Source organism: Grammomys surdaster, unplaced genomic scaffold (genome assembly GCF_004785775.1).
Source record: "Grammomys surdaster isolate TR1022 unplaced genomic scaffold, NIH_TR_1.0 126531, whole genome shotgun sequence".
NCBI lineage: Eukaryota > Metazoa > Chordata > Mammalia > Rodentia > Muridae > Grammomys > Grammomys surdaster.
Genome location: NW_021621323.1, coordinates 12,325,439 through 12,350,824, shown reverse-complemented (window position 1 = coordinate 12,350,824; position 25,386 = coordinate 12,325,439).

The following is a 25,386-nucleotide window of genomic DNA, read 5'->3' as shown; positions in this document are numbered from 1 at the left end:
TCCCTCCCTCCCTCCCTCCCTCCCTCTCTTCCTCCCTCCCTCCCTCCTTCTCTCTCTCTCTGGATTTGCTGGACTGGCTGTTCAAGCGCTTCAGGATACACCCCTATCCAGCACAACCCTCTCAGTTTTCCTTCGTTAGAGTTACTCTCAGCCTTTATGTGCCTTCTGGGGATCTGAAAATAGAGTTTAATGCTTACACAGCAATCATTTTACCTAATAGACCATCCCCTCTGTTCCCCATCACATTTTACTCAAAAATAAGACTTTACTTAGATCTCAATAAAGCATTGGCATAAAGGCATAAAAACATTGACACAATTCCAGTTAGTTCTGAATGATTTGGGGGAGGATATTTTGTGAAAAGAATGATTTATCCTGTTTATGTATATGTGAAATGTTTCTTCAAAACAACCATAACTAAAACAAAATAAAAGCTGATTCCAGTTTCACCAGTATCCTCCTTATGATGACTAATGTCTGCATCTCTAGCTGAGGTTCCTGGCCCAATTGCTGCCTGAATCTACCATCCGAAGACAGAGCAAAGAGAAAATTCAACAATATCATTGCTGTTTTTTTTTTTGTTTTGTTTTGTTTTTTTTTTTTTTTTTTTAGGAATGCCTAAATTTTCCGTCAGTACTTTGAACTCCACAGAGCTCCCTGTGTCTACATCACTATTTGCCTTCAAAGCCTATCCATCCATCTCTTTATGAGAAGGGAGCATAGGACTTTCTCCCAGGAAACAGGTCAGGCAGTGCCCACATCCAGCTGTGTAGGTCTGGGGAAGCAGAACAAATCAAAATTGCCCTCATTCAGAATTACTGACAGAAACATTTTAAAATCTCGAAAGACATTTTGTTTTAGCAAAACTCTTATAAAATTATCTGCTTTACATATGAGTGATTGTTCTTCATTTTTTTAAAGATAAGAGGGATAAAGACTATAGATAATTTTCATGGATCAAAGTAGATTGGTTTAGCTATCTGTTGTAAGGTTTTAGTTGAATCTTTTACAAAAGATTTTCAGTAAAGTCTTGTTAGGTCTCTGTTTCGCAACTCTAAGCTCTGAGCTATTTACAATATTTTAACAGGGATTAGTGGAAGTGAGGTAAAGTAGTAAACCCCCACATTTAAATATTTCTTTTTCTGGCTGATTTTAGTTAAAGGATCACAGAGTATTTGCACAGGGGGAATGAGCTGATAGAATGCCATCTTCTGGGACTCACTTGTGTGTCCCAGTCTGTCTTGTGGGCATTTTACCCCATGGAAGTCAGTTCACAACAGAGAAAGTAGACAGGTGTTTGTGGTCTAACGACCACGGCTCTTGGTTCCGTCCTACACTAACATGATCACACTACATGTGTGATTAGAGATTTCAGAAAATTGAAGCAAACACTGCCCAAGGATGCCATGGGTCCATCATTCTGTGAGTCTAAATCCTACATCATTATCAATGTTTCCTCACGATGTCACACTAGGCTTGAAGCCCTTAGCCTCCTGTGGCCAGAATGCATGTGGTCCCACTTGCACGTGACTTTTGGTGCTATAATAGATACATATATTTTGAAGAAAAGAAATGCATTGCTGAAATCATTATTTTTTTTAAAAAGTCAAGCATTTCTCTGTATCTGTTTCTCTTTCTCTCCTCTCTCTTTCTCTCTCTCTTTCTCTCTCTCTCTCTCTCTCTCTCTCTCTCTCTCTCTCTCTCTCTGTGTGTGTGTGTGTCTGTGTCTGTTTCTGTGTCTGTGTGTATGCACACACAAGTGCACATGCCTCTAGAGAACATGAGATCTCCTGGAGCCAGATAAACGTATATGGTGGTTGTAAGCTGCCTAGTGTGTGTTCTGAAAACAAATATTATGTCTTCTGCAACAGCATCGAGTGCTTTTTACTGCTGAGGGCTCTGTGATAAACAATTCTCTAGTTCCTTTCTCTAAGCTAATGCCTCTCAAAAGGCCTTAAACTTTACAAAGTTTCCTTTAACTTTTCTACTACACTCACATGTAGCTAGTCCGCAATCACCTATATCTAACAGAGTGAAGCATTACTTTTCTACCTTAGGAAATGGTACTTAGAAAAGTTTGGTCTGGGTGTTTTTGTTTGTCATAGCAGAACATAATTTTGATGCTCAAGTGGTAGGTTTTGATCTGTGGGAACTGACATAGTTTTAAGCTTGTGAGCCTAACTAGTGTCACTAATGCCGCAGGCCCCCTCATACTCTCCATTGAATCTCTGTATATCCCTGTGCCTGTTGAGTATCTAATAGAATCTGTGTCTTGATACCCTGTTGATAAATCATCATACCTTAGCGTAGCATAAAAACATTGCAGAGATAGTGTGTCTGAATGTTTACATATTCATATGCCACACACACACTTCTTCTCATTTTCAGGTTGGCTCAATGCGTTTTTGCCTGTGTGCGCACGAACTCACAGGCACGGGCTTTCACACACACGCCCACACGTTTCCCCAGTTGTCATCCTCGGCCTACTACATTATTCTTTCCCAAGTCATGGCCTCAAGCATAAACATACCTTTCCTCCCCTGTTCACTGATTGACTCTTCACCTGACAAACATTATCCTGTGACCATGACCGGCGCTCTCATCCCGCCTGCAATTGCTAGTCTAAGAACCAGGGTGACTTACAAATCCCTAACTGGAGGAAAAATATCATTTATCAGTGGCAAAGTTCAGACCTCGCAGAAGGGAAACTGACACTTGTGAGCAGTCCACTGGGTCTCTGGAGCCAGCAGATGTTGTCGCTTGCTGTTTAAGCCTAATGATGTCCCCCCACCGTGCAAGGATTACAGTGTTTCATTTCTCAGAGAACTTCAGTGAAAAGCCATTATTTAAGAAAGAATATGGATAGTCCAGGGAAAACAAATCAACACCCATTCTCTAGTTTCAAGCCACTACAGAAAGGCGTATTTCTCATGCTTTAACAAATACATTTCAGTGCTCACTAAAATCTAGTCTGGGGTAGCCTGATTCTGTAAGAACATTGTGAAGGCAAAGTTTTCACACAGAGATCATGTGCACATTCTACTCACGCTGTATGAAACTAATAATCAAGAGATCTGGATGAAAATATGTTTAGCATTGATGACCACAGAAGTCTGCCTTACAGCTTATGTGGTTGGGCTGACAGCTATTGCATATAAAGAATGCTCAGCCTCGACTAGTTTTTCCAACACCCTTGACAGTGAATTACCACACATCTGCAGCAAAAAAGCAAAATTGTTCAATCCAAAGGAATAAGCTTAACCCTTGCTGTCTGAGCTAAGTCTGATTCATCGCTCTCACCATTGACTGGGAAAGACCCCTTCACTACTGGCCCTAAGTATTTTAAATCTCACTTCATTACAGGCATTTTCCTCTTCTTCTTGTGAGTTCAAATGAATTGTTCAGGCTATAGATTTGCACTCCATTCATTGGGACATCTTTCATTTATTTATTTTTAGAATGAGTTTCTGGTGTACAAAAACAACATCCCGATAACAGTGTACTTGATACTAGATTCTCCAGTGGAGTGAGATACTTCATTTATGTCGGTAGCCCCATAGGATGGTAAATCAAGAGAAAGCCACAGGTATTCCTCTTACGGAGCAGACCTTTAGTTCCCCCTATTATTATTTTCTAGCATACATAATGAAAATAGCCCACGTGATTTCCAAATGTGCAGCTTAGTTATACACACTTACCATATTCTCTTCCAGGCTGTTCTCTCAGCTTCTTCCCTTCCTGCCTGACAATATGCCGCCATGCTATAAAAACCCTGATGCCCATTTTCAACGATTAGCTGTACATCAGCATTACCACCCCAAATCCACAAGTTTCACATCAAGCATTAAATGGGATGAATATTGATCTGCTAAAGAGGATTTATTTATTTCTAGCTCTAGCCAAAGATCAACTGCTAGCAGCTTTTGGGGGATCTGTGAAGCTCTCAAGGCACAAAGCTACTGCATACATGACACTGGACTTGACATTTCAGTTCTGGAAGAAAACCAAACAGTAAATTCAGTGCAATAATCCTAGATAAATGAGATGATCACTGGAAAAGCTGAGATAGTTAAGTGGTCTATTGGAGAAGTCCAACGGATGCTATTGAACAGTTGCTACCTAGAAGCCTTACTCATGTCAATGTGGTCCAAAGCACCATCATATCAGATGCCAATATAATCACATTAAAACTGTCTCTACCTTCTGCCTGCCTTGGATTTCTCTCTCTGTGCTTTTTGGGATTTAAAGTGACTATAAGTAATGCAACAAAGCTTTAGCCTGGCAATTGTTTTGAATATGGATAAGCAGCATTGTAATGTAGCATATCCTATATGAGATGCATTAAATTGAGTTATGTTCTGTAGCAGGGCCAGGTGACTCCCAATTCCTACTGCTGAAGCACAGCTCAAGAGACACATCTGTGTAAGTTAAAGCTGGCCATTTCTATAAAGCAAGAAAGGTCAAATGTGGCCATAAAATTTTAAAGACTTGCTGAGTTAATCTCCCCACAACGATTTAAAAATACCTATCCTTCTCTGTACTATTCAGATCCTGTATTCTGTTGAAATTTTGACCGGATGTGGGCTGAACTAGATAAACGTATGCACAGCTTTTGCATATTTTTTTTACCATGACTGAGTCAAGCGTGCTTGAATTATTTAATACAACCCCTCATTTGCTTTTATCCAAGTAAGCATTCTAAACATGATTTTCTACAAACCTTATTATCAGAAAGTAGGATAAATCATTCAGATTGGGCTAAATACTGGTAAATGCACGCTAGTATGAAAATGTTAAAATAAATTAGGAAAAAAGTAAATTAGAGTAAATTTCATTATTTGTTTATAAGTATGAATAATAAACATTACTTATTTAATATTTATATCTTGTCAAGCAATTTCATTTGGAATTCTAACAAGCCCAGTGCAAAGAATATGAAAATAATTTCCGATGATGTTGTTGTCACACTCGTCATGTATGTCCATCTTACCTTTATTCACATTAAGCCCATGCATAAGCTTGCCTTGTCAGAGTAGGAGGTTAGTGCAAGCCCGTGAGCCTTATGCCAGTTTGCAGATGAGCTTTCTGAAGATTAGAGGGTAGGCCACTTGTCAATAATACAAAAGGCTCCCTCTCCCGGCTCCCATATCTGCATCGATAGAACATATGCACCCTTGAGTTGTGCACGTCAGACAAATTGGCTGGAAAACCGTTCACTTCCTTTCAGTTTGTGGAGACACCATTTTAGAGGAAGTGTGTGGGGCATTGAAAAAGAATGGATGGAAATTTAAGCCACTTCCTTACCAGAGAGGAAAGAACTCTTGGATTTCTTGCCAAGCGCTATCCTATAATAACGTTTTGCTACCTGACTGTGGAGGGGGAAGTTTAATTATTAAGCCTGTAGAGTTAAAGCATTGAAAAAAAACCCAGAGAACACTGGGGCTCTGACTGAAGTTTTGTTATTTGAAGGTTCTGAAAACAATATCTCAATTCGTAATTGCACTTTTGGAAGAAAAACTCTCAATATTAATTATGTTTCTGGAAACTGAAATATTATACTTTGTCATGGGTACTTGAGACTTTTGGTAGCAGCTGTCCTCAGAAAAGGTACCACTTACCTTAATTAGAGTTCGTTCACAGATCTGAGGGTCTAGATTGTCAAGGCTCAGTGATGATTATCAGTCTAAACAGGGTCACTGGGAGAAAGAAGACTGGATTAAGCATAGTGTGTGTGTGCACTTTACTCTCTGATGATGCAGTTCATTTGAAAACATTTTCTTATCACTTTGATAACAGGGACCACATACTGACTCTTTAAAAAAAAGATATCAGAATACATTTGGACCACATGGGAGGGATTGCTTAGATAGGTTCCTGAGATCTTTCAATTAGTTATGTTGAAGACCTTTTAGAAACATGCAGCACATTTCTTTTAGGTTCATTTATTTTCTTTCTTTTGATTTTCACAAAGGAAGGCAAAGCATGATGACAACACCTCAATAGTCCTATGGGTGATCAATGCTTTGTTTCTCAGATATGAATCTTCTACATTTCTGAGTTCTATTCTTTGGAGGAAGGTAAACAATACTTCCTCTTAGTGGGAGACCGGGGGTAGATTATGATGCAAGATTGCACACCTGTATTTATGTGTCTCTCGACCCATTGTTTTGGAAACTGGAAAAGTCATGAGACTGTCAGTGCATTGATGTCATCTCAGAATACAGATGTCTTATTTAGCACGGCCCATTATTAATCACTTTCATAGTTACTATTCATGAAGACAGCTTACTCTTCCAGATCTTTACGACGATCATCTTCAAAGTTCAAGGTGTCTTAGCAACAGAACCCATTCTATATTGAACACCTCTGTAGAATCCAGAAGCTTAAAGAGACTAATAATCTCTATTTTCAACTAACAATCCCTCCATATCTGTTATGCTTGGAGGTTATGAGTAGTATGTAAACGATGTCCAGTAAATGCCCTTAATACCAAATACAAATGGAAGCGTTCTTAAGCAACTGAATATATAAGTAATCATTAATCCTCCATTAATTAAGAGAAAATTCAATCACTCAAAAATTTAGGAAGTGCATCCATGGATAATTCAAACACAAAAGTGTGCATATATATATGTATATGTATATATATATATGTATATATGTATGTATATGTATATATATATATCATATGAATGTACAGACCTATAAACAATTATACATAGTAAAATTATATATTATATTTATAATTATGTATAGGTCCATACATTCATACGCTTGATTATAAAATTGTTTTACAAAAGTCCCAGTCGATGTGGTTTTCGTGCACCTGGGGAAGTCTTACTGAAACTAAGAATACAGAATATTTGACTCACTTTTCATGCACCCAATGGTGTTAGCTAACACTTAGTCATCTGCCACACTGACGTGGGATGCAGCGCATGGAGTAAGATGTTATCTCAAGGAAAGGGAAGTATAGCTTCCCCTGTTGAAAAGGTAACGTGATCAGATACACGTTTTCCTTTCTGTGGAACATTAAAGTCAGTGTCTGCTCTATTGTTCACAAGTAAACCAAGGTCATTTGGGTTATGTACTGCTTTTGCTTTGAGAAATAATGTCAGCTTTGGGTAGCAGTTCCCAACCTGTGGTCGTGACCACTTTTGGCAACTCTTTATCTTAAAAAAAAATTACATTACAATTCATAAAAGTAGTGAAGTTACAGTTATAAGTAACAGCAAAGATAATTTTATGGTCGGGGATCAACACACATAAAGATCTGTATTAAGGGGGCACAGTGTTAGGAAGGTTGAGGACCACTGGGTTAGGGCAAACATTCCTGAAAGGTAGGTACTAAAAGGAAAGTCAAGTGGGGGGAGAGGTCACTGTACTGAGAGCTGGGTGAGAGATTGGAGTTGAATTGCTTAGTTAGTCAAATGTCTCAGTGCAAAAAGCCAGAGGGTGGGACGCTGTTTTGTGTTTCAGAGACAGAGATGCATAGAACCCCTAAGGTACCAGGTTGTGAGCATCTAAGAGGAAGTGGTCTTGCTCACATCAGTGCTTTCTCACACTTCAGTTGGTCTCACCAGAGAAAAAGGCTCAGGGTAGTAGCTAGAATTTGGAGAATACCAATGCCTTGATTGAGACAACAGGTTTTGCTTTCTGCCCATCTATTGTTCTGAGTACTTTTTTCTCCATTTTAGACTAGAACAAAGGACCATTGTTCTTAGCCTGCACTGTGTGTGCTAGTAACATTTGTGGGAAAATAGAACAGGAAGGCTTTCTTTTCCAGTTATACATTATACCACCACCTCACAGAAGTGCCACCAGCATAAAATGTCTCTAACAGTAGCTGATTTGTATGCAACAATGACCATAAGGGTAACTCTCCAGCAAACCCGAATCTCATATATAATGCATAGCAGTTAATAAATCAGAGTAAAATCAGATGGCTTAGAGCCAACAATACCTAACTAGTAATGGAAAGGGGTGGAAAGATTTATAGAGAGGCAGATTCTGTCTGGATTTTGCTTTAAAGATTGCCAACCACAGTGGTGTATGGGAGTATCTCAGTTTCTAACTCTCGCTGCCTTGAGTGTTCTGCAATTCGCTCCATCTTTTCTTCCTGAGGGTCCTTTGCTTCTACCACCAGGTGGAGTGTTCTTTACTTATCGTTTAAGATTTTATGTTTCAGAGCAAGATGTTATATGGGGAGAAAATGTTCTATTGGTATCTCTGGCTTTTTAAGTCATTGGTGTTTTAGAACTCTGCTTTTCTCAATAAAAAACATACAGATAATTCATCCCTGAAGCTTCTGCTCAAAAAGCAAGTTTATGCTTCAGATGGCATCTCACACATCTTGACAGAGGAGCAGAATAATGTTTTTGCTTTATAGATCAGAGAAAACGGTTCCTACATGTGTTTATTGTATATGCTCACCACTGTTCACTGGCCGAGCCAGCCATCTGAATCGTAAAAATGCAGAATTTGCAAGTTTGTCACATGTCGGTGCAAAGGATATTGAAGACAACATGTGCCACACAGATCTTAGAGAAGTGTTCACTTGGAATCTGTTTCTGGTTATTAGTAGGTCTTGGCCAATTTCCGGTGCTGACATGGGCTGTTGAGATGAGTGGCAAATATATCACCTCAGAGTTAGAAAATATCTGAACCTAAGGAGCTAATGATACTCTGCAAATGCTTAACATTAAAGACAAGGAAAGCATATTGCTGAAGTGGGAATAGACAGCTGAAATTTTGTTAGTGTCTTCACTAATTTGATTAATCGTCTATCTTTTGTAGACTAAAAGTTCTATTTTAGACTAATACTACATTTATGCTAACATTTTATCTTAACAACTTCACTTTAATGAAACATAGAGCAGCGTTCATCTTCTTGAATGTTAGGGCATCAACACAATATTGTCACTAAGATAATGTGGACTATGGTAATTCTTAATAATGTGGAGTAACAGAATGAAAAATGAAACCTAAAACAAACCAGTCGTTTATTTTTGCTTCCTCTTCTTCCATGGTGCTTTAGGGATAGATGCCTTCCATCATGTCAGCCACAAGATGGCAGTAATTCCTCATTAAATGAAGAGTCGCCTTTGCCCTGAATAAGAGAGCAGTGACTGACTCCAGTGACAGTGGGATGGGTCTCAAGTTGGGCTTTACTGGTTGACCATTTCCTCAGTCTCTGCTCCATCCTTTGTCTCTGAATTTCTCGTAGACAGGATAAGCTTTGGGTTGAAAATTTTGTAGCTGGATTGGTGTTCGGCTTGCTCCACTGGGGTTCCTGCCTGGCTACAGGAGGTAGCCTTTTCCTGGTGACTGCTGTGAGCCACAGCTAAGGTCACCCCCATTTATTCTTGAGTGTCTCCCCTGTCTCAGGTCTCTGTCACATCCTTTAGATACACCCCCCCATCTCCCCACCCCTGTCAATTGAAGATTTCTATTTGTTCTCTTGGCCATCTTTCCTGTATCCTCCCACACCTAATCTTGATCACTACTCCCCATTTCCCTCCCCATCTCATGGCAAGCACCAATCTCTGACACTATGTTATGCTTGCAGACAGGACTCTAGCATGGCTATCCTTTGAGAGGCACTCAGACTCAGAGGGACACAGATACCCACAGTCAAACAGTGGATGGAGCTTGGGGACTCTAATGGAAGAGTTGGGAGGAAGGATTGCAGACCCCAAAAGAGATAGAAACTCCACAGGAAGACCAAGAAAGTCAACTAACCTGAACCATTGACCAAAGATCACACATAGGCTGGACTTAAGTCTTCGCCACCCTCTGTCCTCGACACACAAACACACACATGTGTAGCTTGGTCTTCATGTGGATCCCAAACAAAGAAACCAGGGGCTATCTCTGAAACTGTTGCCTTTCTGTGGGATATGTTCTTATAGCTGGGCTGTCTTGTCTGGCCTCAGTGAGAGAGGATGGGCCTAGCCCCGCAGAGACTTGATGTCAGGGTAGAGGGATACCCTGTGAATTTCCACCCTCTCAGAGGAGAAGTGAGGAGAAGGTGGAAGGATTGTTGGAGGGGGTGACTGGAAGTAGGGACAGTAAGTGGAATGTAAAGTGAATAGATAAAAATCAAGTGAGAGAAAAACAGAGAGTAGGAAAATAAAGGGAAGCTTCTTGGGTTATTGATGAGAACAGAGAACTTCATGGCTAGAAATAGTAGGAGTGGCATAAGCTAGAGTGTAGTCAGCTTTATCTTAACGTCTTTAGGTTTTCGGGTGGCAGAAATTTCAGTTGAAATGCTGTCATTAGTCAGAACAGTTCTCTAGAAGCAATAGGGTAAAAGGACTCCTCTGGAATGATTCGGGAATGTGACTAGTCTCCTCTCTGTGTGTAGTAATTAACTTCCTGACAACTGTGAAGACTTAGGCTTGTTTCGGCAGATTCCTTCTCTGGCTCTCTAGGATGTGCTTCATTAATGCTAGGCACAGTGATGGCTGGCAATCGAAATGAAATGGCTCACCGTAATAAGATTCCATGTCCCTGAAAAAAGATATTCATTTAGAACAAAACAATGGAAGACAAAAATACATAATTCCGTGGGCAAACAGGCTTGTCCTAGAACACTCTGTGCAAGAAAACACAGGACAAACAGCCCATCTTTCAAGGTAGTCATGATATGCACAAAACAGTGCTGAAACCAGTACATTGTTTTTTTTTTCTGTTTATTCTTTGCAAATGGCATCAATTAGTAAAGTGATCTTTATTTCTGTGTTACCTGACATGAATAATATATTTAAAATTCAGAGAAATGGAGATAAACTCCGTAAGAATTTAGAGATTTATCATCAGTAAATATGTTTTTAATACTATGACTCAGCCAGATTATACTTGCCCAGAAGAAACAGAGTTAGAAGAAGCAGTAGTAGGAAGCTTATTTGCCACAGAGATTTGAAAGATTAAATATGGGGAAGGTCTATGAAATTCCACAACAATTAATGATAATATCCAATGAGTTGCATTACATTTTAATATAGGTTTTATAACATTTCATGGAAAGGACGTGGACTTATTTTTTGTTTATAGTAATAAACAAAAGTCTCTTTAGAGTCCTTTTTTTTTTTTTTGGACTAATCATCTCTAATTCCTACTGGATTTTATAATTCTGATCCTAGAAATTCATGACTGTGACTGATTATCTTCAGGTATGCAAACGAAAGACAAAAGGCCAAGAGATTTATACCAACATATCAGCCTTTAAATGCTATTACTGGGACAGGAGATGGCTCAGTGACTAAGGTTACATACTGCTCTTGCAGAGGACATGAATTTAGTTTCCAGCACTCACTACCAAGTGACTCACAAACAACTGGTAACTTCAGCTCCAGGAACACCTTACAACGCTGGCCTCTGTGAATATCGGTCCTTATATTCACATGTACCATCACACAGATACATAAATAAAATATTATTTATTATAAATATTATAAAATATTATTTTTAGTGAATATACTAGATACTATCATTTATAGTTGAAATTTTATAAGAAGCATATCTTAAGTGTTCTACTCATCATATTATGTATAATGTATATATAATATACACACATACATATGTATGTACATTAAGATCTAACTATAGCAGCTTTGGGAGGTCACAAATATGTTAATCATGTGATTGTGTTTGTCAATTTGTAGTGAAGACATCTATCAAAATATGATGTACTTTTAATATATGTACATGTCGTCAATTGTGCCTTCAGGAGTCCAGAAGTTTGTTATTATTGAGAATATGTGATTAACTAGAGGACTAACAGGTGTTTCAAAAATGAATTCTTATGATCTTCATTCAGCTTACTTGAATTATACATTCTCTGGAATAAATCCAGTGGCTGAAAAAAAAAAACATACACTATTTCCATTCTTTCATTCTGTGGCTTATACAAAGTGACCATTTGTGAAAGAAATTTTATGAATTTAATTGAAATGTTCATTTTGAAATACGTAGACAGAAGCTAAATGTAACTTCAAAAAATCCATAATACTTTCTGTGTGCTAACTGTCATCTTCATTTTTAATAACGTTACTGGGGCATAGCTGCTTTTATTTCGAGCCAGGGAAAAGTCAATGTATACCTAACCTAGAATAAGGTCCGGACAATTAAATCATATATTTCTTCATGCAAAACAGGTTTAAACCATGTTTGAAAAGAAAGAGCTATTACTGAGAAGGGAAAAAAAGAGACTGTGGGTAAGGGAACATATGATTTCCTTTATGGTGTGTTTATAATCATTGGCTTATTCATGATATGCTATTATAGAACATCAAAAAACTAGAAAGAGTAGAAGATTGAATGATTCCAAGAAGTGCACACTTCTGAAGCTAGGAAACCTTCAAGGAGGAAAAGAGGAGTGATGACCTAGATTTCAATCTCAATAACCTCTTTCAATTATAATTACCAAGAGGTAGTTAAATTTTGATATGGAACACTACTGGTACTTCCTAATAAACTCAGAAGTTATTAAAAATATTGAGTCTATTATTTACCACGGCCAAAGGAGACCACAAAGTATATAGTCCTACACGGTCAGCACATGAATTGACTAATAGCAGCAGAATACAATCCGTTATTCAACCAGTTTAGTCACCATTATTCTAATTAAGTAGGCAACACTAAGTAGAAATTTTCTCGCACAACTAAAAGGGCAGAAACTTTTGGAATGAACACATTCTTTTTCTAATGATATGGAGGGGATATGCTGAGTTAGGATTTCCATGTGTTTATTTCAATTTGGTAGAGTCACAGTACAGATGGGGAGTTGGAGTTGCCAGTGGAAAATGTGGAGACTTAGTATATCTTGCTGGGCAAGCCAGCAGAATTCAGTTCTTAGAAATGACTGTATAGTCCACCAATTTTTCTCACCACATCCACAGATCTGTTCAATAGTACAATGGAGATGATGAATGGATGGGAAGAGGATGTGGATGTCCCAGTCCAGTCCTTAAACATTTATGCCACAGTAGTGAGCCAGACACTTACACTGTAGTATTAATTTGACTGAAATGATCTGCACGATGGCATTGCTGCATCACTTACCAGTAAGAACTAGGTACAAGAGAGTTCAATGTGGAATTTAGTCTGGCACTCATTTGATTTTCTGGAGCTCAGAGATATTGGATTAGCTGCAACCTAGTAATCTTACAAAGACATGCTATGGAAATACATAGGGAGAACACTTTTAATTCAAGTATCAGTTGCAAAGATGAAATATCCTCTCCATTTCATTTGTACACTGTACTTGACCTTTTAGAGTAAAAAATAGGCAAAATAAAATCTTCTAAAATAAAAGGACAATTATAATGTAGTATGATAGTATAGTATGATATATAATAACATAATAATTACATAAGATAACATAAAATACAAGAACAATTATAATACAGTCGCTATGATATGTCTAAACTACTTTGACATGCAAGGCTGCAGGTAATCGAACATGACTAATGAAAATCCCACTCTGAATTCAAATATTATATTGAGAAGAGTTTATTTTTGCAATGCATTGTTAGCTTCACAAATGTTTCATACACTGTCATTTGAATCTGTTGTCACTTAGTGCCATAGGCATTTTCATGTACTTGAGGCCTCTCAAAATATCACAGAGTTCTACTTGGTATCTACTTTGGCATCTTCAAATCAGTGAACACAATACAAAAGTTTTTGTAGAATTGTCATTCTAATTGAGGGAAAAGATGATAAGTGATAGTGTATGGTAGCAGGTATAATGTGTCATCTGTCACATTGTGATCCATTTTCAAGGGTATAAATATCCCAGATACCACCATCTTGAATTCATTGCCACTTAATGACATGGGCAATGAAGAGATACTAAAATTAACCCTTTTCAAAATAGTTTTTGTAATGAATAATTCTTTGTTCTTAAAAGAAACGTAAATGACTTAGGCTATGAAGTACAAACAATAAAACCAAAACAACTACACAAAGGACACAGAGAAAGTGACTATTTTATGTTAGATAAGTTCTTCTAAAGTTCTTCTAAATATACCTTGGAGGTTATTGTATGAAAAATATTTTATGACCTGTGAAAAGTTGTCAAATTATCTGATATCTTAATAGTGAAATTATTTAACCTTCTTATATTGAATGAAATGTATATGAAAATTCATGAAGACAACAAAACTGAATTAAACTGTCAGTTCTGGTTTTGCACGCCAAAGCACACTGTGATATGAATGAACTGAACTCCCTATTTATATGACATATATTCTGTGAAAGTCTCATCCAAAGGATGAGATCAAAGCAAGGAACTCAGTAAGTCATGCAGGATTTGTATGCTGTGACTCACTCGCATTTCACTTTGTAGTGGCACAGGGTAGCTGTGACCACTTGGGATCTTCTCTCCTTCTCACTTTGCTAATCTCTTCCTTTTGAACATTTGAATAGGTGCACTCCCATGTACACACACACACACACACACACACACACACACACACACACTTCCAGGATCCTTCATTTTTAATTCATTGCCACTAGATGACAGATGCCATAAGCAAAGAAAAACAAACAATAGCAGAATAAAGGGCACCGAGGATGTGGTTGGGAGAGTATAGAGGGAAGAATTAAAAATGGCACCAGATAGGCTTTATTAACTCAGAAGCCATGTGAAAAAATTAATACGGCTTTAGAAATAATAATTAAAATGTAATAACTACTATGGAGGGTCTAAGGCATTATTGGAGACCTGGTACTGTCAAAGGTCAGGGACAGTTTCTCTAAGTAACTGACATTTAATTTGAGGCCTGAAGGGTTCAACCTGCAATGATCTCACATTTTATTGTTCAGCACCCCTACCATGAGGTGCTCTGGAGCTGTAAGTAATGGCTGCTGACAGGGTCACCTGACTGTTTGCTGCTTTGAAGAAGTCAGCATTACAGTTTAGTTCTATGACACAAAAGGGAAAACAAATGAAATCCCAAAGCTTTCAATGCTGTTCCCCAATGGCCATTTAATATAGTCTGGACAACTTGGAGGCTTGGATTTGTGTTGGATTATTGCCAGGCAGATGTGAGGGAAATTCTCTGCTTGCTAGATAAAGGCTGCTTTATCCGTGTTCTCACTGAGCTGACATCAGGGGAGGGAGGATTTGTCAGCACTATAGAAGGTCCCAAAGGGAAAGTCAAAGAGAAAAAGAAGCTGGAGAACTAACTGAATCATTCTTGCAAACTCTGGTAGAGCCTAAAGGAGAAGATCGCCATCCGATCTCAACGGCAGCTCAGCATCTTTCTGAAATGGTCTCTCAGCTCAAGAAGCTGGAGAATAGACGTTACAACAAATTCTTCACGGGAATTCTGTACCTGTGGAGATGATGGGCAGAATTGGGAAGTCGGAGTGATGTATTTATAAGGTTATAGCTCCAATTCATATAGTCTTTGGAAAAGAGTTGATACATTCACAGGCTTTCTTCATACATGAGGGGACTGTCCACAAGTGCAGAGCACAGACCCAGAAATCACCTTGATTTCTTTCAGGGCTCTATGCATAATCTTCTCTTCATGATCTTCAAAGGAAACAGTAGTGAAGAACAAGAACACTTTAGGGTCTCTACAGATGAAGAAGATTCTAATTTTAAAATTAATCTATTTTGCATGTGTTCAGTGTATGCATGCGTACAGGTTCCAGGATGCTCTTGTCCATGTGCATGTCTGTGTGTAAATGCACACATACAAGTGCACAAATGCATGCATGTGGGGAGCAGAGGTAAGTGTTCTATCATGTGCCACCTTATGTTATGAAATGGTCTCTCACCAGACAAAGAGCCCTCAGGTTCAACGCTCTGGCGAGCAAGCTCCAGGGATCCTCCTGTGCACTCTCAGTCATAGGAGGATAGGCATGTGCCTCTGTGTTTTCTTTTTCACATGGGTTCTGGATATTTAAAGTTGGGTACATTTGTCATTTATGAGGGATGTCAACTGAGGAGTCTTTCTGCCTCAATCAGAGTATTTAATACTCCTTCCCCAGCAACATGACTTCTTCTTCTCCTTCTCCTTTTCTCCTTCTCCTTCTCCTTCTCCTTCTCCTTCTCCTTCTCCTCCTCCTCCTCCTCCTCCTCCTCCTCCTCCTCCTCCTCCTCTTCCTCCTCCTCCTCTTCTTCTTCTTCTTCTTCCTCTTCTTCCCTCATGTTATTTCTCTTCTCTTTCTTGCTTCTAGAAAGAGAGTCAATAAACAGCTAGGAAGATATTCCATGAGTAGAGTGAGTTAAATGGAAGGGACATCAGGTTGGAGTGGTAGTGTCAGCTAATGCTTCTGTATTTCAGCAGAAGGCCATTTACCTATATGAACTGCAGGGCTGATAGCAGACACCTTCTTCTTATTAGCCTTTAATACTCATTTTCCAAGCCGTTTGATACCCTGTATGCTCTCTCTCTCTCTCTCTCTCTCGATTCTTCAAATGTCTACTGCACCTTTTGGTTTGATTGATGGGTTCACCACGCACCAGCACCCCAACTTCAGATTTGCCACTCCATTTATCTTTATCTCTATTTTGTCATAGAGTAAATATGAATAATGATAATATCTAAGTAATAGAGTTATGAGATTAAGTAAACTAATGGCCCTCTGTGGCCCTTAAATGTTAAAATTATTATACTGGCTGTTATTGTTACTATCATTAATCTTTATTATATTTATGCATATTTATTCCAAAGCTTTCGTTTCAATGTATTAAGCACATGTCAGAGTATAGTGATATTGAAAGACAGGGGGATTGAGAATACAGAAGTGAACCATGAACCTCCAAATCCACTAATAGACTAGTTGGTGATGCATAGACGTTTACCACAAAGTCAGTGTTATCATCTCAAAGAATAGCAACGTTGGAGTGGTAATGAGGATTTACAAGAGAGGCCAGCATAGAGTTATAAAGATAGTTAATAAAGCCAAGTGTTACTAGGGAAAGCCATATGTACATTTGCTTAATTGATTAATTTTAATGCTTAATAGTATTACATGACTTTCATCTTTTTCTTTTTTTCTATGGACACATTCAATTGCTAAATCATGTTGGAATATGACTTATCACTTGTATTTGCCAAGTTTAATAAGAATTCAATTTTACCCTGTTTATAGAGGTAAATAATTATACATTGATTCATTGAGCCATTTAAAAATATTTATTCAGTCTTCACTGTGTAATACGATATCTACTAAACACCCAAACACATCACTCCTATATTAATAGAGGCTACTGCTAAATCTAAAGGTTCGTAGACAATTAAATAATGACACAGAAACCTTGTACAAGTTTGGTACAATGATACAATCTCAAATATGTGTATCTTCCTGTAGATTAGAATTAATGCTAAAAATTTGTTTTGAACTATTACTTCTATTATATCAACTTTCAACTTTTCACTTAGTTTTCAACCAAAGTAACCATCATGAAACGTCAGGAATGAGATTTCCTAAATTATTTGTATATGATATTACTTTTCATTAATGGTGAACATGCTTTGAAGTCACTTCTTCGTATTTATGAAATGGGTTATGCATAAAGTAACCATAGTATGCAATTTCATTACCACACATTCAGCACCCAGTTTAAGCACGTCTTCTCCAGAATTCCTCTTTCCTATCCACAATGTGCAGTTCTATGAATTCACTTTGAGTGAATGGTACAAAGGTGATCCAATGCTTGCTATTGTTTCCTTCATTAACAAAAGCAATGCTACATTTCTTCCTTAGCTTTTGAATGTCCCTTGTTTTGGGTGAAGTGTTGAATGTGAATGCACTAGCGTAATTACTCCCAAGGTCTAAGAGCCAGATAATATGGTTAACCTTGGTGTTTATGTAGACATATAATGTTAAGTTTGGATGCAATGTGTCATTTTCTTCTCAATTTTTCTAATTTTCTTAATTAAAATATTAGGGTCAATTTCTTCAAAGTAAAGATGGGCTCTCTTGCAGTGTAGTACTTCTTAAGTAGAATGAAAATTTGTCAGATTCAGTAATATAATCACTAAGGATATGTACTACTTGTTTTATCTTGTCATCTTGTATACCTCAGATCAATTGTGAAAATAAATGCCAATAATGCTTATTGAGTTCATAATAACTTAGACTAAGAGATTTCATAAATAGACGGGGGTAAAAAGTCATTTTTTTCCTAAATATTATTTCTTTTCACAATTTCCCCTTCATCTTCCCGCAGCCCTTAGGAAATAGTCATACAATTCTCAGGCAACAAAAAATAACCCTCTAAATTTTAGCGGTTTTCGAAATCTATGTCTACTTAGTCACCAGATTCAGTAACCTTACTTTGTGTCCCCTGAATCTCTCTTCTATCTCTACTTTTTGACATTTCTATTACATCAAATATATTCATTATATATACTAATATGTGTAGCTTATAGTAGTCACTATAGCTTGAGGGAAGGAGTGAGCTCTGGGGAAGAATATTGACCTTAGTGTGCTGCCCTGGGTACAATGCCAGGCTGTATTTAATGAATGTGAGGCTGTAAGCAAATCTCTTGCTTTGTTCCATTTCTTTTTGGTGTTCTGATTTTCAATTTCCTTCTCTCTCTTTGTCTCTTTCTTTTTCTCTTTCCCTATCTTGGTCCCTTTCTCTGTCTCGCCTCTGCCTCTGCCTCTGCCTCTCTGTCTCTCTGTCTCTCTGTCTCTCTGTCTGTCTCCCTCTCTCTCTCTCTCTCTCTCTCTCTCTCTCTCTCTCTGTGTGTGTGTGTGTGTGTGTGTGTGAAGGCCAGTGGTTGACATTGCATACCTTCCTCAATCACTCTCCACCTTATTTTGAGTCAGCATCTCTCACTGAACCTGAAGTATTCTCTTTTGGCTAGACTGACTAGATTGCAATACCCAGGAAGCTCTTTGTGTCCCTCTCTCCAGCACTGGAGCTATGGGTAAGTGTTATTGTGTCTGACATTTTGTGGTGGTATTGGCTATTGAACTTAGTTCCTCATATTTGTTGGAGCAAATCATTTCACAACTGAACCATTTCCCTAGATTCTGCTTTTAATTTTTTTAATTTTAATTACTTCTTTGATAATTTCATACAATGTATTTTTTCATCTGCATCCCTGCCTTGTTCTTCCCTGATCCATTCTCATTCACAACCCACTCAGCTGTATATTCTTTTTATTTTGTTTCTAATTGTTGGATAATAGTTATACAAATGTATGGGGTACAATATGATGCTGTGATGCACGTATACCTTGATTGATCCTCTAAGACTCCATTTTCTCACTTCTCAAAATAAGAAGTATAATAATCTTAAATATCACACAATTAATAGTTATAACAGTTATAAAATAGTGATTAAAATCATACTCCCATACAGAAAACTGTTAATATTTTTCATTTTCCTTTCCCTTTAATAGTCTCTGCTTTTACTGTGTTCTAACCAATGCAGAAAGTCTATAAAATTCCAATCTTCTCATATTGTTCCCCTGCTGACTTCCCACCTCTCCAACACAGTCAACCTCAACCCCATTCATCTGTTGCTCAACCCATTAGAGGTCTGAATCCAGTGACTTTCTAGAGGTGAGAGGTTTCGTCCAAACATGGACCCCGGATGTCCTTGTGGTGCATCATACCACATCCATGTGGTTTGGAAATGTTTCTGCTTTTCACCATTTCTCTTCTCATCACTGATACACATACATATCAGCTTTTTCCCATTGTCCCCTTTTCCCCATTAGATGTATCTCACTAGCTTTTCAGATTCTCTCAATTATATCTTCCTCAAACACTCTTTCAGTTTTTACTAGGAATGGTATAGAGAACTTAAGAAACCGCACAGCCAACACAATTTCTTGGTGAAATTAAGGATGGTAACTTTATAGATCAATAGCCTGACACACTGTGAGGAGAGTGTTAAACAAATGACCAAGTCACAGTGAGCTAGGATCAGGCTAAAGCTGAGACCATGTGTCCTTAAGTCAGAACTATATCCATTCTGCCAACAGATCTAACAACACGACAAACAAAAATGGTAAAAGTATGTAGCTTTGCTGAGTCCTTGTATCTTTTAGGGGCAAAATCTTTGGCATAAAGTTTATATTTTGTTACACATTTCATATGTTACAGTATGTAATGTAACAAATGATAATCACTTATAGAGAACACATAAGGTGGACAGGCATAGTGTGGCCTTGAGTAAGAGGTAGCATTCTGATAGTTCAGAAATGTAAGTAGATCATCAATAATTGGGAGGAAATGGTGAGAGTTTAGTATTATATATCAAATGGTCTGCTAATTTTAAGGAAAACAATATAAATGTTTAATTGGAAAACCATCAGAAATTTATTAGCTATGCTCTCCATATGTGCTGTATGCTCTTCTTCAAGCTATCCATAAGGCATGTTCCTGCTCTGAGGGAGTTAACTAGTAAACATATAACCACAATGAAATGTGGTAATGTTTAAATAGGCTCATTAACTTGGGGCTTTGAGAGTCACAGTGATGCATTCTATTTGACCTTTGGTCAAAGATGAGTAAATTTTCATCAAGCAAAAGAAGACATGGAATGCCTATTTAATGATTTACAACAAGTGGCATGTACCAAGGCTCTCCCTTCAACACATCATCGTTACCATCAGTGCCCCATTATCTCAGCAATAAAATTGCTTATTCCTTCAAAGTGTGTATGTTTTCTGTTTTTTAAAAAGTTTCTACATGTACAGGAGGTAGTTAGAAACTGTATCTACTTTTGAAGGTGAGGTATGACTCAGAAGATTTGTCTTTTTTAACTTAAAACTTAAACATCTTTTGGGAATATTTGTCTGAGTAAAAAAAGTTGTATCTCAGATTTACAGATAATTTCTGGAATGCAAATATGTCCATAATTCTAGCTCAACCATGTAATATAACTATAAACCTAAGTAATTTCAGTATTATCTGTTAATCTTTTTAAGTTTTAACTGTTTTTCATATCTTTGCAAATTATGATTTTAAATCACCAAGCAAGCTTTAGTCTTCAAGGGAATTATTCATAATGATATCTTTCTCTCACACTATTACATTTTTACATATAAGTACACTTCACCTATGCTTTGTTTTGAGAATTTATTTGCATACAAATTTTTGTCACAGCAGAGGTAAGTTTTGTCCTGACTGCCAGATTAGATGATTTAGTTTCAATAATCAGAACAGAAACTACAGTTAAAGTATGTAATAATCACATAAAAGATTCAAAGGTAAAAGTAGAAAAGAAAATGCTGCAAACTCAGTTACAAAAGAAAAGTAAATTATAAAAATCAAAGACTTGTGATGATTTATATAGACCGTGGAGTGTCAATCAGAACAAAAATGAGCTATCACATCATGAGAAGCCCCAAAGTAATCTGAAATGTGTATTACCACTTTAAAGAAAACATTTACAGAAACTCCAGACATTATGATTCCAGCCCTGAGATGCTCTAAAATCTAGAGCTAATAAAAACTTTGGAGCTAATAAATACATGATAATTGCCTCTAACTACTCTAGGGTAGAAATACTAAACTACATGACTCTGTAATGATGGAGGAATGTGACCATCTATATGTTTAGCCATAGGCTGCACAATCATGAACCCTACTATAGACCATGGACAGGCTGACATGGGAACACCCTATAGTTAACATACGGCAAAGAGATGCTGCTGAGAGAGATAGAGAGACAGTCAAGGTCACATTCCCAGTGAGAACGTTCAAGCTTCAGAACAGTTAATCATTTCTAAAACTATGTCAGCTTGTTCAAAAGCTGCCGTGAGCAAACCCAAAGAGTCTACTACACAGCTAGATGTGTTGGTGGGCTTTGGATATATGTGAAAGAGATCAGGGATTCAAGAGATTCAGAGCAATATACTTGTGAAAATTAAATTACATGTTCGAGAAATCTGTCTGAGCATCTTATCGGCTAAAGCTACCAAAGCTTGCCTTGAGAAACATGAAATAGTTAGGCTTTTTTGTAGAGTCAATTATCATCTGTTTCATATTGAACCTAAAAATAATGTGTTTGCTTTTAAAGAAGTTTCAGTCCAGATAAAACCATGTTAAAGAGATAGTAGAAGGAAAATAATAATAGGTTGAGAGAAGATCATTAGTCATTTGTGGAATAGCTGGAACGATACCGATCAAAAACCAAATGCTGTAAAAGAAAGATATCTTAAAAGAAAAAATGGAAAAAAAAAGAAAAAGAAAAAATGGTACAGTACAAAGTTCTATGTTCAGTCTACAGTAATCTACCTAAGCATACTACAACAAATGCATAAAAGAAGAAAAAAATATTTATAGGAGAAGGAATTTGGGGAAGTAGTGTTAAGAAAACAAGAACAGAGAGACTTCAATTTTGAATTGTCAATAAAAATTAAGATGAAGTGCTACACTTCACAAATGATCGATAATTTTCTATGCCTTTTTCTAATAGATTGGGCTCTTTTTTTCCCTAGGTAATTATTTTAAGGGCTTACTTTTAATTCAGCAGCAATATTTCTGGGAGAATGTTAGCAATCTTTAAAAAAGATGAAAGATTGCAAAATTTTAACATCATCAGTTTTTTTTTTGGTGAAAGGAAGTATATTCCAGAACAGTATAATGCATAGAAATATTTTTCAGCTTTCAACATAATGCAGAGGATGTGACTGGCCAAGGAAGTGCTCTCTATCTGCTTACACATCTCTGCAAGACCCCACACGTTTTGATGCAATTGTGTCTTCAACCTGTAAAGATCTGACAGAGTGCTGCTCCAGCTGACAAAATGACAACAAAGAGTAGATATTGCCTTCTAACATTACCTCATGTGAAAGAATCTCTCTGGGGTCTCTTTCTCAAACCCATCAACTTTATTATCAGATAAACTCTGAAGCCCCACTAATATTAGCACATTAGAAATTAGGTTTTAGTGTATGGATATTCTTTCAGACAACTGCAGAAGCTATACAATATTTAGAATGTCTACAATGTAGAACAAAATAATAATTGGAGGAGAAAACATAATAATTAGAAGAACAAATAAAAGTAGACTTGTGTCTGATAAAGGTGTTAGAAATTAAACAAATAGAGAATTAAAAATGGAAATTGTATAGGAGGAGCGAGAAGAAAACTAAAAATTGTTAATGGCCAGATTGGAGTCTCATTAAATGACTTCAAATTCTAGGATACAGAGATGGTTGTTTCTTTGTTTGTTTTTTAATCCTAGAGTTCTGTATCTGGCTATCACAGTTTCAAGGTTCCCATAACATAAGAAACTATTCAAAAGCCCAAGCCTCACAGAAGGGTCACACCCAGGTCCCCGGTTCATTCCTCACCCAAACACAATCCAAAGCCAGAGCAGTGAAAGAAGACTTCCCAGTGATCCAGCTCAGCCTCTCTGTGCTTCTCTGGTTAGCTATTTACACTTTGCCAGCTCAGATACTGGCCTCAAACACTGGCCTATTGTGGAGATGAGACATACTTTCAACCAATCCCTGTCGCATCGCAAGTTTCCAAAGCTGTGAGGGGGAAAAAAAGTTGTTGTGACCACTGTACTTTATAACGATGTTTCCATAATAAGAAATGGCCTTGTCGGGTATCAATGGGAGGAGAGGCCCTTGTTCCTGTGGAGATTTGATGCCCTAGTATAGGGGAATGCTAGGACAGTGAGGCAGGAGTGGGTGGGAGGGTGGAGGAGCACCCTCATTAGAAGCAGGGGGAGGGTGGATGGAATGGGGGTTTCTGGAGGGGAAACAAGGAAGGGGGATAACATTTGAAATGAAAATAAATAATATTGAAAGAAAGAAAGAAAAAGAAAGAAAGAAAGAAAGAAAGAAAGAAAGAAAGAAAGAAAGAAAGAAAGAAAGAAAAGAAATAAAGGAAGGGCGGGCGGGCCAGAAACCCCATGTGAGACATCACATCGGTGAAGTACCTGCATTTGCAACCAGGCAGAGTGCCGTAAGTTTGCTTCCAAGCAAACTTGTGTTCTTTTCTTCTCATTTTTATTATCTCTTTTGAGAATTTTACACAGTATATTTGATCATACTCACCCCCAAGACCCCAACCACTACTGGATCTACTGTACCCGCTCAACTAAATCAATAGAGAATTTGAGTCCTTTGCATGATTACTAGAAGATAATAAGCACTTGGTAAATGTACATGAGCTTTTGAAAGTAAATATTGACAAGGGCTTGGGAAACTAAACAAACTATTAATACAATGATTATTAACCTCAAGATTAATTAATAAAAGTATTAAGAAAATGTGGAGATACATAAAACGGTAAATCATAAACTATCAACATGTAAACTCATTAGACAACAGATAAAGTTGATTTAATAAGTAATAAGAAATAATATTATATAGATGCATGAGTCCATAACAAGAAGCAATAGATATGATAATTGAAGTATTTGGCTACAGGCGAAAAACAGTTTAGATAATCTAGGGAATGAAATTGTATCTGTAAGAGTCTTCTAGTCTTTTTTCAATTTTGCTCATTGATGATCACATTCCAAAGTGCACAGAAATCCTCACTAAGCAATACAAGGAAACAATTTGTATGTGGCAATTAGAGACCTAGTTTTCTTGTCAGTAGATTGCAATCTGCACGCTGGCTTTTCCTCTTCTCCTATGAGGTACTTGCTTTGGCTTCTGTATGGGAAAAGGATGATGACGTATGCTTTATAATGCAACTGGAGTTACAGATATGTGATCTCGCTTTCTTCATTTTGGTTATAATTACCCAACTCATCATGATTAATTCATATTTACATATTAGTACTTGAGATACAAGGCCTAATCTGAAGTGTATGTAGTTCTACAATAGGTGTTGGATTCATAGTAAAAGCATTACAGCACACCTCAGCTTTCACTGAATGTAACTCTTAATTAAAACTCCCACTGAATGACCATCTCAATTGCCTGTCTTACATGCAGTTGTTTTTTTTTTCATAGACACAAAAGAGAAGAAGATGTGATACCTTCCTTGAGTTTAAAAGTGTGATTCTGCACATTGCAATGCATTGGCTCCTTGGGAGAACCATAGAAACACAAACATGAAAGTATGCTGTACTTAACAGATGACTCTGGGCTGTGTGCAACATCTACACAGACCTAATTCAGCCCACTCAGCCCAGAGGAAATCTTATGCCTCTTCGTTAGTGGACACTCATGTTATCTTGCATTAAAGATATGCCAGTGAAAATGTCTTTTTTTATGTAAAAATGTGCTCCTTACAGGTGGGGATATGTCTCAATTGGTAAAATACCTGATGTTCAAACATGAGAATTGTAAAACCTGAGTATGGTGGCATAAATCAGTAACTTCAGCACTGGGGGCTCAGACACAGGTTGGGGCTGGATCACCAGTGCTGATGGATTTAGCCAATCAGTGGCTTACAGAGCCATTGATCGATACATATATATATATA